Genomic DNA, 12,497 nt, shown 5'->3' on the forward strand with positions numbered 1-12,497 from the left:
TCGATGATATCCAAATGATTAGCATCATCATTAACTCATTGAATTATGAATGGAGAGATGCCATTGCAAAGATTAACTACGTGCCTATTGCTCAATGCACAGTTAACCATGTCTGCAGACTTTTAGTGGAGGAGAAAGCTATCAAATTAGCTATGCCACATCTGCAACGACCCCCAGCATCAAAGGCTCCAGCTAGACGTCCCTTCCGAGGAAGAGGCTATGCTCCAAGGATGCCAAAATGTTACACCTGCAATCGTGTGGGACATGACACCCGGGATTGTCCCCAACGAGTTCCAGCTCCCGTCACATACCAACCCAGAGGAACAGACTCCAGAGGCAGAGGTAGAGGCGGAAGACAAGGTCGTCGTGGTCCAAGGCGTGATCCACAAGCTCCACTCGCAACATTGGCCATAACCAACGTTCCACAACCTGATCCAAAGTATGAGAGACGTCTTTTGTGGACTTTAGATAGTGGAGCAGCTGTACACGTTACCCACAGAAAGGAACTTTTCACAGAGATGGGCGAGCCAGAGCCCGAGTATCGAGAACTGTACACCTTTTCCAACCACACTTGCAAGGTCATGGGAAAAGGAACTGTTTACATTGAAGAGCTCGATACATACATCCCTGATGTTTATTACATACCTTCAGCAACCAGTAATTTGCTTAGTCAAAGTCACTTGTCTAGAGAGATAAAGTTCCAGGTTCACCACCTCGAAAAAGCAAGTTACATAGTTAAAGATGGAGATATTGTTGCTGAAACCATGTTGATTGGTGGTGTTTATTACTTAAAGCCAAAGCCTAAAAGGCAAGCACAGGCAAGTATGCAAACTCCAAAAAGGAACAGCACAGGCCCAGAGAGAGTTGCTTCAGAGAGAGAACCTGTTGCTATTCCAAAGGCTCCTAAAGCCAACAAACAGAGAAAACAGAAGCAGGTTGCTCAGAGCAAGCCTGAGGTTCCTCATGAAACTGTTAATGTTGAGAATTCACTAACTGGTAAACCTTTGCATTCCAGGTGTATCCACAAGTGGCACAGAAGATTGGGGCACGCCAGTTTCCGTGTTCTTAGAAAGATGCATTTTTGATTTGGTACACAGTGACATAGTGGGTCCTTTCCCACCAACAATTGGTGGCAGAAAGTATTTTCTAACATTCTAGATATGGATTTGCATATCCTATGAGAGGGAAATCTGAGACCTTTCAGATCTTTAAAGACTTTGCAACTTTTTTTTCTACACAATACCAAGTTCGCATCGCCAGAATCCAGAGTGACCGTGGTGCAGAATTCATGTCTCAGCGTTTCCAGGACTGGATGCATAAGAATGGAATTCTTCATCAGACATCTGCTCCATATACACCGGCTCATAACGGAGTCGTAGAAAGAAGACAAGGGGTTCTACAAACCATGATGCATTGTCTCCTAGAAGATGCCAATCTCGGTAGTATATACTGGGGTGAAGCAATCAAATATGCAAATTACATTGTCAACCGTACTTGGAGCAGTGTAATCAATCAAACTCCTTTCTACATGCTGTATGGCTACAAGCCTGATCTCAAGAACCTCCACATTTTTGGTTCATCCGCTATGGTGCACACTCCCTTAACTCAAAGAAGAAAGGGAGGTCCAGTAGCAAAGAGACTGAGATTAATGGGTATTGATGATAACTCAAAATGGTGCAAATGTATTGATCCTAAACATGTGATTGTCATTTCACAATCTGCTAATTTTGAGGAAGATATTGACTGGTCCAGGATTCATTCCAATGATCCTGGAGTTTGTTTTCCTAGAGATGATGTTCCAGATGCCACACAGCCTGATGACAATTTACAGGCAGATATTCCTTCTACCAGTTCTTCACAACCTGATGTTCCGTCTTCGCAAGCCGCAGATGCTGATGCTAGCGACGAATGTGAGGACGAGGACGAAGAAGAAGACTGGACTGTTGTTCCGAGACGTTCCAAGAGGGTCACAAAAGGAATCCCTCCACAACGATATTCGTGGCAACTGACAAAAACACCATTACCTTTGATTTGCAATGTTACTCTTCCTCCTGAGACATTCACACAAATCAAACAGCTTCCTGATTCAGAGCAAGACAAATGGTATGATGCAATGCAGGATGAAATGGACAGTTTAAAGAAACTTAATGTATGTTGCACCTGCAAAGCCTCCAGCAAACAAGAAAGTCATTGGCACTCGATGGGTCTACAGAATCAAGAAGAAACCGAATGGTGAGTCTTTATACAAAGCCAGACTTGTAGCTCAGGGTTTCGCTCAACGTTATCCTGAGGACTACACAAACACTTACTCACCAACAGTCAGAACTGAAAGTGTAAAAATTGCTTTAACCACTGCAACTATTCTTGGTTTAGAAGTTTTCCAATTTGATGTGGACACAGCTTATTTACATGCAGACCTAGATGAAGAGATCTACGTGAGAAGCCCTCCAGGATTCCGACAGCAAGAAGTGGATACCTGGTTCCTAAACAAAAGTCTTTATGGTCTGAAACAGTCAGGTTTAATGTGGTACTTATGTCTTACTGACAAACTAAATTCAATGGGCTTTATTAAGTCCGAAACTGATGAATGCGTGTTCACAAAAAGATCTAACAATGCATATGAGATAATTCTTGTTTATGTTGATGACATTGTTTACATTGGTCCAAATAAGAAAATGAGTGAGATTTTTGCTAAAAGTTTGCAGAGATACTTCACACTGAAGTCTTTAGGACACATTAGCACTTATTTAGGTGTTCAGATTGCAAAAACACAGAAGGGGTTTAGTCTTTCACAAGAAGAGAAAATTGACCACATTTTGCATCATTGCAACATGAAAGATGCTAACACAGTGGTCGGCAAGCCGCGGCTCGCGAGCCACATGCGGCTCTTTACACCCTTTAATGCGGCTCTTCTGTGTGCCGGGCTCCCGCTCCCCTCCCTCCTCGGAACGCTTCGGAGGGAAGCTTCTGCAAAAGCCCGGGCGAGTGACAACAAGTTCCCGCCGTTACGAAGTCTCCGAGGCTGTAATTTTCTGAGCTGTGCGCGCGCGCCTGTTTTCCACGGCGTGGAGCAGCGGCGAGCGATGATTCCGGAGGCCATCAGTGGGGGGGGCAGGGTCCCCCCTCGCGTTCCTCGTCTTCCCGGATGGCATCTGGAGTCATTGCCAGCCACGCAAACCTCGCTGCTGCTCCACGCCGTGGAAAACAGGCACGCGTGCACAGCTCAGAAAATTACAGCCTCCGAGACTTCGTAACGGTGGGAACTTCTTGTCACTCGCCCGGGCTTTTGCAGAAGCTTCCCTCCGAAGCCCTCCAAGCGAGGAAAGGCCAGTTGGAAAAGGGGCTTTGCTCCTGCTCCTGGCTGTAAGCTTCCCTCCGAAGTCTTGGGATGTTCTGAGGAGCCCCCCCAAGGAAAAACGCCGCTGCCAGGTAGTTAAAAGTACCTCTCTGATTCCCTCTCTCTGTTCCTCTCTCTGTCTGTCTGTCTGTCTCACTCACACACACACACACACTGTGGTCACCTTGTTGAGTGTTCCAATCACATTTGAAACACTCAACAACTGGCCAAAATTGGTCCTATGACTGCAGAATGCTGCAAAATACCATAAATGCAGGCCAGTTGTTGAGTGTTTCAAATCTGATTGGAACACTCAACAAGGTGACCACAGTGTGTGTGTGTGTGTGTGTGAGTGAGACAGACAGACAGAGAGAGGAACAGAGAGAGGGAGTGAGGGAGGGAATCAGAGAGAGACTGACAGACACACACACACACACAGACAGACAGAGAGAGACAGAGAGGGGAGGGAGGGAGAGAAAGATAGACAGACAGAGAGAGACACACACACAGAGTGAGTGATTAAGTGAATGAGTGAGAGACAGACACACCCACATACACAGAGTGACAGAGAGAGAGGAAGGGAGGGGAGAGAGACAGAGGGAGAGACAGAGACAGACACACACACAGACAGAGTGACAGAGATGGGGGAAGGAGGAGAGAGAGACAGAGATACAGAGAGAGAGACAGACGGATAGACACCCAGAGAAAATGACAGAGGGAGACAGAGAGGGAGGGAGGGAGAGAGAGACAAAGAGCCAGAGAGAGAGAGAGAAAGAAAAAGAAAAAAAGAAAGTGGGAGAGAGAGATGAAATTAAAAACAACAACATACAAACCTGACTTACTCAAACTATCCAAGGAAATGCAAGGCCAATGTTCACATTAGTGGTTGTGACTTTGTCAGTCATTGTCAGGATGTAATTTTATCTACATTGTAAGGCAAATTTTATGGAATTTAACGTTATCGATAAATAATATCGTTCTAAAGTTTTTGTTTTATTAGTTGTGTTATTTGTATCCTCCCGACCTATGTGGATACTTGCATGCAGAATATTCTCAATAAAAACTTATTGAAACTAAAAACAGTGTACCATCCTATGTATTTTCGGTTTTAAAAATGTGGCTCTCAAAATAAATTTCAATCATGGTTTTGGCGAGATTTGGCTCAGTTGAAAAAAAAGGTTGCCCACCACTGTGCTAACACAACAAAGACACCCATGCAAACAGATTTTCACAACTTGACACATGAACCAAGTCCTGAGTTCGAGGACCAAACACTTTATCGTTCAGTCATTGGTTCGCTATTATACATTAGTAGTTGGACCAGACCAGACATTGCACTTAGTGTTAATCTTTTATCACAACACGTAGGTAAGGCAACACAATTTCATTGGGCATGCATTAAGAAGTTATTGAAATACCTGAAACACAACAAACACATGAAGTTATTGCTAGAACCAACACACACTGATCATCCAAAGTTATGTTGTTATGCCGATGCTGATTGGGCAAGTGATAAGAAATCACGCAAAAGCACTTCTGGTTACATGATGTTTCTGAATGGATGTCCTGTTTACTGGCAAGTGAGAAAACAGAGTTTTGTTTCATGTTCATCTACTGAAGCTGAATATGCTTGTTTTTCAGATGCTTGTAATTCTCTAACGTGGTTTGATGCTTTGATCACAGATATCTGGACACGTCCGATTCGACCAATCACCCTGATGGAAGATAATGTATTGGTGGTTTATATTTCTGAGTCACATTTTACAGGTTCTAGGTCCAGACACATTGACATTCGTTATCAAAACACAAAGCAATTAGTTAAGCAAGGTTTTATTAAATTGCAATATGTTTCTACACATGATCAGATTGCTGACATGCTCAACAAACCACTTCCAGCAGTTCAACACGAATATCTGCGAAAGAAGATGTGCCTTATTTGATGATTTGATGACGTCAGCCCAACTAGCAAAAGAAGGGGTGTCACTGCGTTAAATGTTTGCTAGCTGAACTGAATAATTACTGAAAGAATTACTGCGCAGGTCATAAGCCCTTATCAGCAATGATTTATTGTGCATGCTCATCACACATTCCAGAGACTTCTTTCCTTTCGATCTTTGTTCGTCTGCCAGGAAGCTGGGAGACAAACTGTTTCTGCCAAAATGTAACAATTAGATAGATTTGTTTTATTTCTATTTTCTTATTTTTGTATTAAAGCTTGTTTTTAATTAGAACTTGTTATTGGACTTCATTTTCGCTTCTTGAAGAATATGCCTGTTTGGAAAAGCCACGGTCTAAGCCTCATTTAGTTCAAGGTGAAATCTTCCCCTGACATCCCTCTCAGACCTAGACCCATCAGACTACCCTGACTTATTTTCAAATTGGCAGGCATGAGTCCTCTATGGCTTTGTTTGGTATTTGTGTGTGCCCTGCTGGTGGATAGGGTTCTGAACAAGAGCTCAGACTGTTGTGAACATGGCCAGTTTCCTATTCCCACCCAAGAGGGGGGCCCTGGAGCTGTTAGGGATCCTGAGGAGGGTCGGAGGAAGGATCAGGGTCCATGGTTTGGGGTCCTCTGAAACACCAAATGAAGAGAGATGTGAGCCAGTCCACTCCCCTTCGTGAAGGGGACTTGGAAGGCGAAGGGGTGGATGGGTGCACTAACCATTGGGTCGTCTTCAGCATTTCCCTCCTCTGAGGTCTCCCCATTGGTAGGACTCTTCATCGCCTTAGGTTGGGGATCCTCTTCCAGAGGCTGTTGGCCCAGATGACTCTTTTCTGGTGGCATCTGGGGCCTTCTCTTTACTGCCGTGGCGGTTGGTGCGCACGTTTGTGGCATTGGGGCGGGAGCCAAGCATTCTGACGGTCTGTGGCCAGGTTGATAGCAACGGTGGCATTTTATTGGCCCCCACGAGGAAAGGAACCTAGTTACATCTCTAAACCTAGGAACATTGTTCCGCTATCCATCCTGCAGCTTCCCCCTCATTCATCCCTTCTTCCATTGTCAAGAACTCTTCTCTGTAGGAAGGTGGGGTAAGAACCTGTTGGGGAATTGCAGGTGGGACTGGACTCAGTGGAGGGGTCAATCCCTGGGTTGGCTACTGCCCAGTATTCTGCCATGGTGCCATCTGCTGAGGGAGAGCCACTGGCATCTCTCCCATCCATGACCTGGGAAGGAAACACATTCTGGGGTTGCTTGATTGACAGGTTGCAGGCCAACAATCACTGGCTGGCGGGGGGGGGGGGTTATGGGCCAAGGCCCTCTCTGACGGCTTGGAGTATTTTCCCATGTTGACGGCCAAGCAGGTGCCCAGTGGCATCTCTGCCATCCATGACTTGGGAAGAAAGCCCAATTTGGTGGTGCTTGATTAGCAAGCTGCAGCCCAATTTTCGGTGGCTGGCTAGTGAGAGATGCTGGATCAGCTCATTCATCGCTGTATGGAAGGAGTAATTATCTCCACTCCAGTTTATTGCTGTGTTTTTGTTGGGGAAGGAGGGGGAGTCACCACTCACGTTTAGCTGTAGAAGTTGGTCTGGGATTCCAAACATCTTGTCGCTTCCAGCCATGTGTAGAATAAGCCTTTCCAGCCCCCTCTGGCCGCATCTTCCCAGGCGCAATAAATTTTCAAACAGAAATTCCTTCGCACTTCGAAGCTTTGTAGAGAAGCGTCTTGTCCAGCTCATTTTCTTCGCTGATATTTTACACTGACCGGGTCAGTCAGCGTTGGGAAATCAGCACCCCTCGCCAGCCCCCGTGCGGGGGGTTGCTGGTGATTTATTTTAAAAGGAGATTCGGGATAATGTCAACGTTCCAAATATCATGCAGACTTAAATCAGAGTCCAAGGCAGAGCTATCCTTAAAGTTCCAATTTAATAAGACAGACATGTTGGCACATCTGTGGGAATCCCGAATCTGAAAGTTTCCTGGGTTCCCACCCAATTGAAAGTTCAATATCTTGCCCCCACAGCCACAAGTTCATCACATGGTCCAATCTTCCTCTACCACGCTGGCATTTCCACCCATCTAGTTCCGGTCAGGTGCAGAGACAAAGAATGACCTTGGGCTTCTAGAAAGGAATGACTACAACACATTCTACAATTCTACTCCTTACTATTCCCCCTCCCAATTACTACACTAATGAAACAGCATAGAAAAATAATAGAGAGTGTGGCAGGCCAAAGATCCTAAAAGGAATATAACTGCAGGCCTGACAGCATCCATGCATGGGTTGACACTGTCCGTGCTCTGATTGGACTGAGTCTGATTACTAATTAATTAATGTACTATATAACCCGCCCTTGTGTGTGGCTCCACCTAGTTTCCGACTCAGTCCACTCTGGGACTCGTGTTATCCAATTCTTTCTATTTGCTTGATGCTCCTTCCACCATTATTGAGATTATTATTGAGGTGTCAGATCTGACAGACCGGGCCGTGAGTATTCCTGGACTGCCCTTCCAGGGGCCCTTATACCACCAGCCACAGGGCTTCGGCCCACAGGCCTGCACATCCTCCATCTCCTCCTGTCTCACATCTGCCGAGTGTGCTTACCTCAGTCCTTAGTGGTACGAGCAAAGCGGTGTGGGGAACAAAGGGCTGGACTTGACAGCCGCAATCGCAGGCCATCTGCGAGGCTCCCCTACATCGGCTGCGGCGCGCTGAGGATACTGGGCCCTTGCGGCTGGGAGCAGGGCCGATGGCCATACGCGCGTGTGACGTTCCCAAGAGCTGACCTAATTAATTTGCGAGCCTTGAGACAAAGTTTTTTAAAAAACCATTCATTTATTAGGACTAACATCTTGGCATGGACTTCTGTGGAGCCTAAACTGGCTTTTGCTTAATTGCGTTTGAACTTTACCCCTCAATCTCCTCCTTTCTGTCATGCGTCATAGATCATATTCACGAACTAGGTTGTAGAAATATGAGATCCAACTCTGGCCGAAGGTATGCATGGAATCCTCTCTTGAATGCCCACCTGATAATAGTCATGGCAACGCTTTAGAAGTTGACATCTGGCTCCCCTCACTTCCCGAAAGCGATCTGTGTGACACAAAGATAATTTGAGTACAGGTACATAATTTAGGGATGCGTTCCTCCCCCATGCTTGCCTGGATTTTCTTCATGGAATTCCGCTATAAGACGATCAGCCTGGATATTCCTACTTTTTACCCAAGATGCCTCTGATAAAGGGTAGCCCTTCCACTTGATTAAGTATTGGAGTTGTCTCCTGTGCCACCTCGAATCGAGGATTCATTGAACTTCATAATGGGTTTGGCCCCCTATGACCATAGGGCCCGGGGGCTCCCGGGGTAGTGGTCTCAGAGTGGATCCAATCACAGGTTTCAAGAGGCTATTTTGAAACGCTGGGTGTATCTTCCCCAACAATCGAGGTAGTTTCAGTTGCACTGTGACTGGGTTGATGATCTTTACTATGGGGAATGGTCCCATAAACTTTGACCCCAGTTTCTTGCTAGGCAGTTTTAATCTCAAATATTTTGTGGAGAGGTAAACCTTCTCTCCCACCCGGAATGGCCGTTGCGGAGCCCAGTGTTTATCTGCTTGTTTCTTATAGGTTTGTGCCATTTTAGCCAGTGCCTTTTTGACATTTTCCCAGGTTGCTTTTAGCATCGACATCCAATCAGTCAAGCTCACTGAGGAGGGGGGATCCCTTGGATACTCAGGCATTGGGATGAAGTCCATACCGCTCACTATTTTCAACAGTGTGAATCCTGTGCTACTGTGAACAGCATTATTGTACGCGACCTCAGCAAAAGATAAAAGGTCTGCCCAATTGGACTGCTGATAGTTCACATAGCATCTCAGGTACTGCTCTATCATGGCATTCAGTCTCTCTGCTGCCCCATTAGTGCTCAGATGAAAAGCTGAACTAAGACCCTGAGATGACCCAATGGACCGCAGGAACTCCCTTCAGAACTTAGCCGTGAACTGGACCCCTCAGTCTGAGATAATTCTTCGAGGTACTCCATGTGCTTCAGGAACAGTTTGGCCAGCTTGTGAGCTGAGGGTAGACCGCTGAAGGGTATGAAGTGCGCCTGTTTGGAGAACAGGTCTATTACAGTCCAAATCACCGTGTTTCCCCCACTTTTTGGCAACTCTACTATAAAGTCCATTGCGATCTCCTCCCACAGCCTTGTTGGCTCTGCTACTGGCTGCAGCAATCCGGGGGTGGTGGTGTTCCTGGTCACCTCTTCACTGTGGCGCAGAAGGTGCAACTTTTCACGTAACTGTCCACATCTTTCTTTATTTGGGGCCACCAGGACTACCTCCGAGCTAAGTGTAACGTCTTTAGGAATACAAAGTGGCCTGCCGGTTTGGCATTGTGGCTCCTCTGGAGAACTAGGGTACGTAGGGATTCTGGGACGTAGAGTTTTGCCCCTTCCATGCAAGTTCATCTCTTTTCGTCAAGATGTGTTGGTTGTTTTGGAACCAGGGGTCTGCTAGCAGTTCAGTTTTGAGTCTCGTGGTTAGGTCGCTTGCAGGTTGGTCTTGCCGGTCACAGCGTTGCCGCCTGGTGGTTACTTGGGCAGCTGTTTGAATAGAGGGAATGATGGTGTCCACTACGTGCTCCCATTCGCATTTGTACTGAGGCATGCGGGAGAGGGCATCAGCTAGAAAGTTCCTCCCGCCTGGAATGTGCTTTAAGACAAATTCAAAATGATTGAAGTATTGAGCCTATCGGACTTGTTTGAGTCCTATGCGCCTCCAGATTTTTGTGGTCAGTCCAGACTTCGAACGGTTTCTGTCTCCCTTCCAACAGGTGTCTCCAGGTTAGCCGTGCCCATCTCACTGTGAATGCCTCCTTTTCCCATGCGGCCCATCGTCTCTCTGTGTCTGTGAGCTTGCAGGAGTTGTAGGCGCAGGGTTGTAAGTTTCCTTAGTTGTTCCTTTGGAGTAGCACCGCTCCCACTGCCATGTTGCTGACATCTGCCTGGATCATGAAGGGTTGTTCAGGGTCAGGACGCTTCAGCACCGGCTCCTTTGCAAACATTTCTTTTAGTGTTTTGAACGCCTCTTGGCAGGTTAGGTCCCACTGTAGGGGTTGTCCCGGATGAGGTTTCGTCCCTGGGCTCCCTGTCTTCAGGAGGTCTGTCAGGGGTTTGGTAATCTTCGCAAAGAAGGGGATGAATTGCCTGTAGAAGTTTGCGAACCCTAGGAAGCTTTGTTGCTGTCTGCGGGTGTGAGGGGGTTGCCAGCTTAGGACGGCTTGAACTTTGGCTGTGTCCATCTCTATTCCCTCATTTGACACTCGGTAACCCAGGTAGTCTAACCGTGAACAGTGGAATTCGCATTTTGATACCTTGACGTACAGGTTGGCTGCCAGACGTTTTTCCACTACTTGGTAAACCAGGTGTACGTGGTCGTCCATGGTCTCAGTGTAGATGAGGATGTCATCTAGGTAGATGACGACCCCCTTGTAGAAGTGCTCTTGCAGCACCTCGTTTATTAACTGTATGAATACTGCTGGGGGGCCCTGCAGTCCAAAAGGCATCACTTTGAATTGAAAGCTCCCTAGGGGGCAGTTGAATGCTGTTTTCCACTCATTTCCCTCTGTGATACATACTCAGTAGTATGCTTCTCTGAGGTCTAGTTTGGTGAAGACTTTTCCCTTGGCCAGATGAGATAGCATGTCCTTCATGAGGGGGAGGGGGTATAGGTCAGTGATGGCGAACCTATGGCACGCGTGCCACAAGTGGCACAGGGAGCCATTTGTCAGGGCACGCGAGACGCTGCCCTGTCAGCTGGCCAGCGCGCATGCATGCGCTGGCCAGCTGAGTTCACCTTTTTAAAAGCTATTTTTCGCCTTCCCCAGGCTCCAGAGGCTTTATAGGAGCCTGGGGAGGGCGAAAAGAGCCTCCTCGCCCCCCTGGAGGCTTCAGGGACCGTCCCTGAAGCCTTCTGAACACTTAAAACCACCCTCCGAGCAAACCGGAAGTGACTTCCGGTTTGCTCGGAGGGTGGTTTTAAACGCTCCGAAGGCTTCAGGGACCGTCCGAGGCTTCCCTGATGCCTTCGGAGCGCTTAAAACCACCCTCCAAGCAACCCAGATGTCACTTCCGATTTGCTTGGAGGGTGGTTTTAAGCGCTCCGAAGGCTTCAGGGAAGCCTCCGGACGGTCCCTGAAGCCTCCAGAGGGCCTCCGGGGGGTCGGGGGAGGCTCCTTTCGCCCTCCCCAGGCTCCTATAAAGCCCCTGGAGCCTGGGGAGGGTGAAAAAAGCATGTAAAAATGGGGGGGTCGCGCTTTGTGTGCGCATGCGCACTGGGGGGGGGGTGTCACGCGTTGCATTATGGGTGTGGCATGCCCACACTCGACCCCCCTGCGCTCCCCCCACTTGGCCGACTTTCTCCAGTTGAAATCAGGCTTTCTCCCATGGTTGCCTGATTTTCCCTCCAAGCACCCCAAATATTGGGGGAGTGTTCGGAGAGCCCGGGATTTAGGAAACCCAGAAATCTTGATAGATTTTTAAAAGTTCAGTTTAGGCTCTCTGTTAAGTTCCCAAGAGCTGACCTAATTAATTTACGAGCCTTGAGACAAAATTTTTAAAAAACCATTCATTTATTAGGACTAACATCTTGCCACGTACTTCTGTGGAGCCTAAACTGGCTTTTGCTTAATTGCGTTTGAACTTTACCCCTCAATCTCCTCCTTTCTGTCATGCGTCATAGAACATATTCACGAACTAGGTTGTAGAAATATGAGATCCAACTCTGGCCGAAGGTATGCATGGAATCCTCCCTCGAATGCCAACCTGATAATAGTCATGGCAACGCTTTAGCAGTTGACATCAGGTGCACGTCGCAATATCTCGGAGGAGCTGCACACTGCCCAAAACGCCCGGGCAGAAGCATTTCGGCATTCAGGAGGATTGCTGAGCAGCCGCGAGGGCTACTGACACGGTGCGAGCGGCCGACTAGACCTACCAGCCGCGCCTAGGGCCCGACAAGGCCCCGATCGCTGGAAAAAGGCGGGAACGCCATTTTGAGGTGGGCGGAGGCAGGGAAGGAGGTCGCAGCCACCATTTTGTCTCTCCACCTTCGCTAACTGGCAGCATGGAAGACAGCAGCGTTTCTGATCTCGCCCCAGAGGCCAGTAGAAATGCAGTACAGGCCAGAAGCCTACTCACATTGGGACAGGGCACCACTTC

Source organism: Natrix helvetica (genome assembly GCF_964273705.1).
Source record: "Natrix helvetica genome assembly, chromosome: W".
NCBI classification, from domain to species: domain Eukaryota; kingdom Metazoa; phylum Chordata; class Lepidosauria; order Squamata; family Natricidae; genus Natrix; species Natrix helvetica.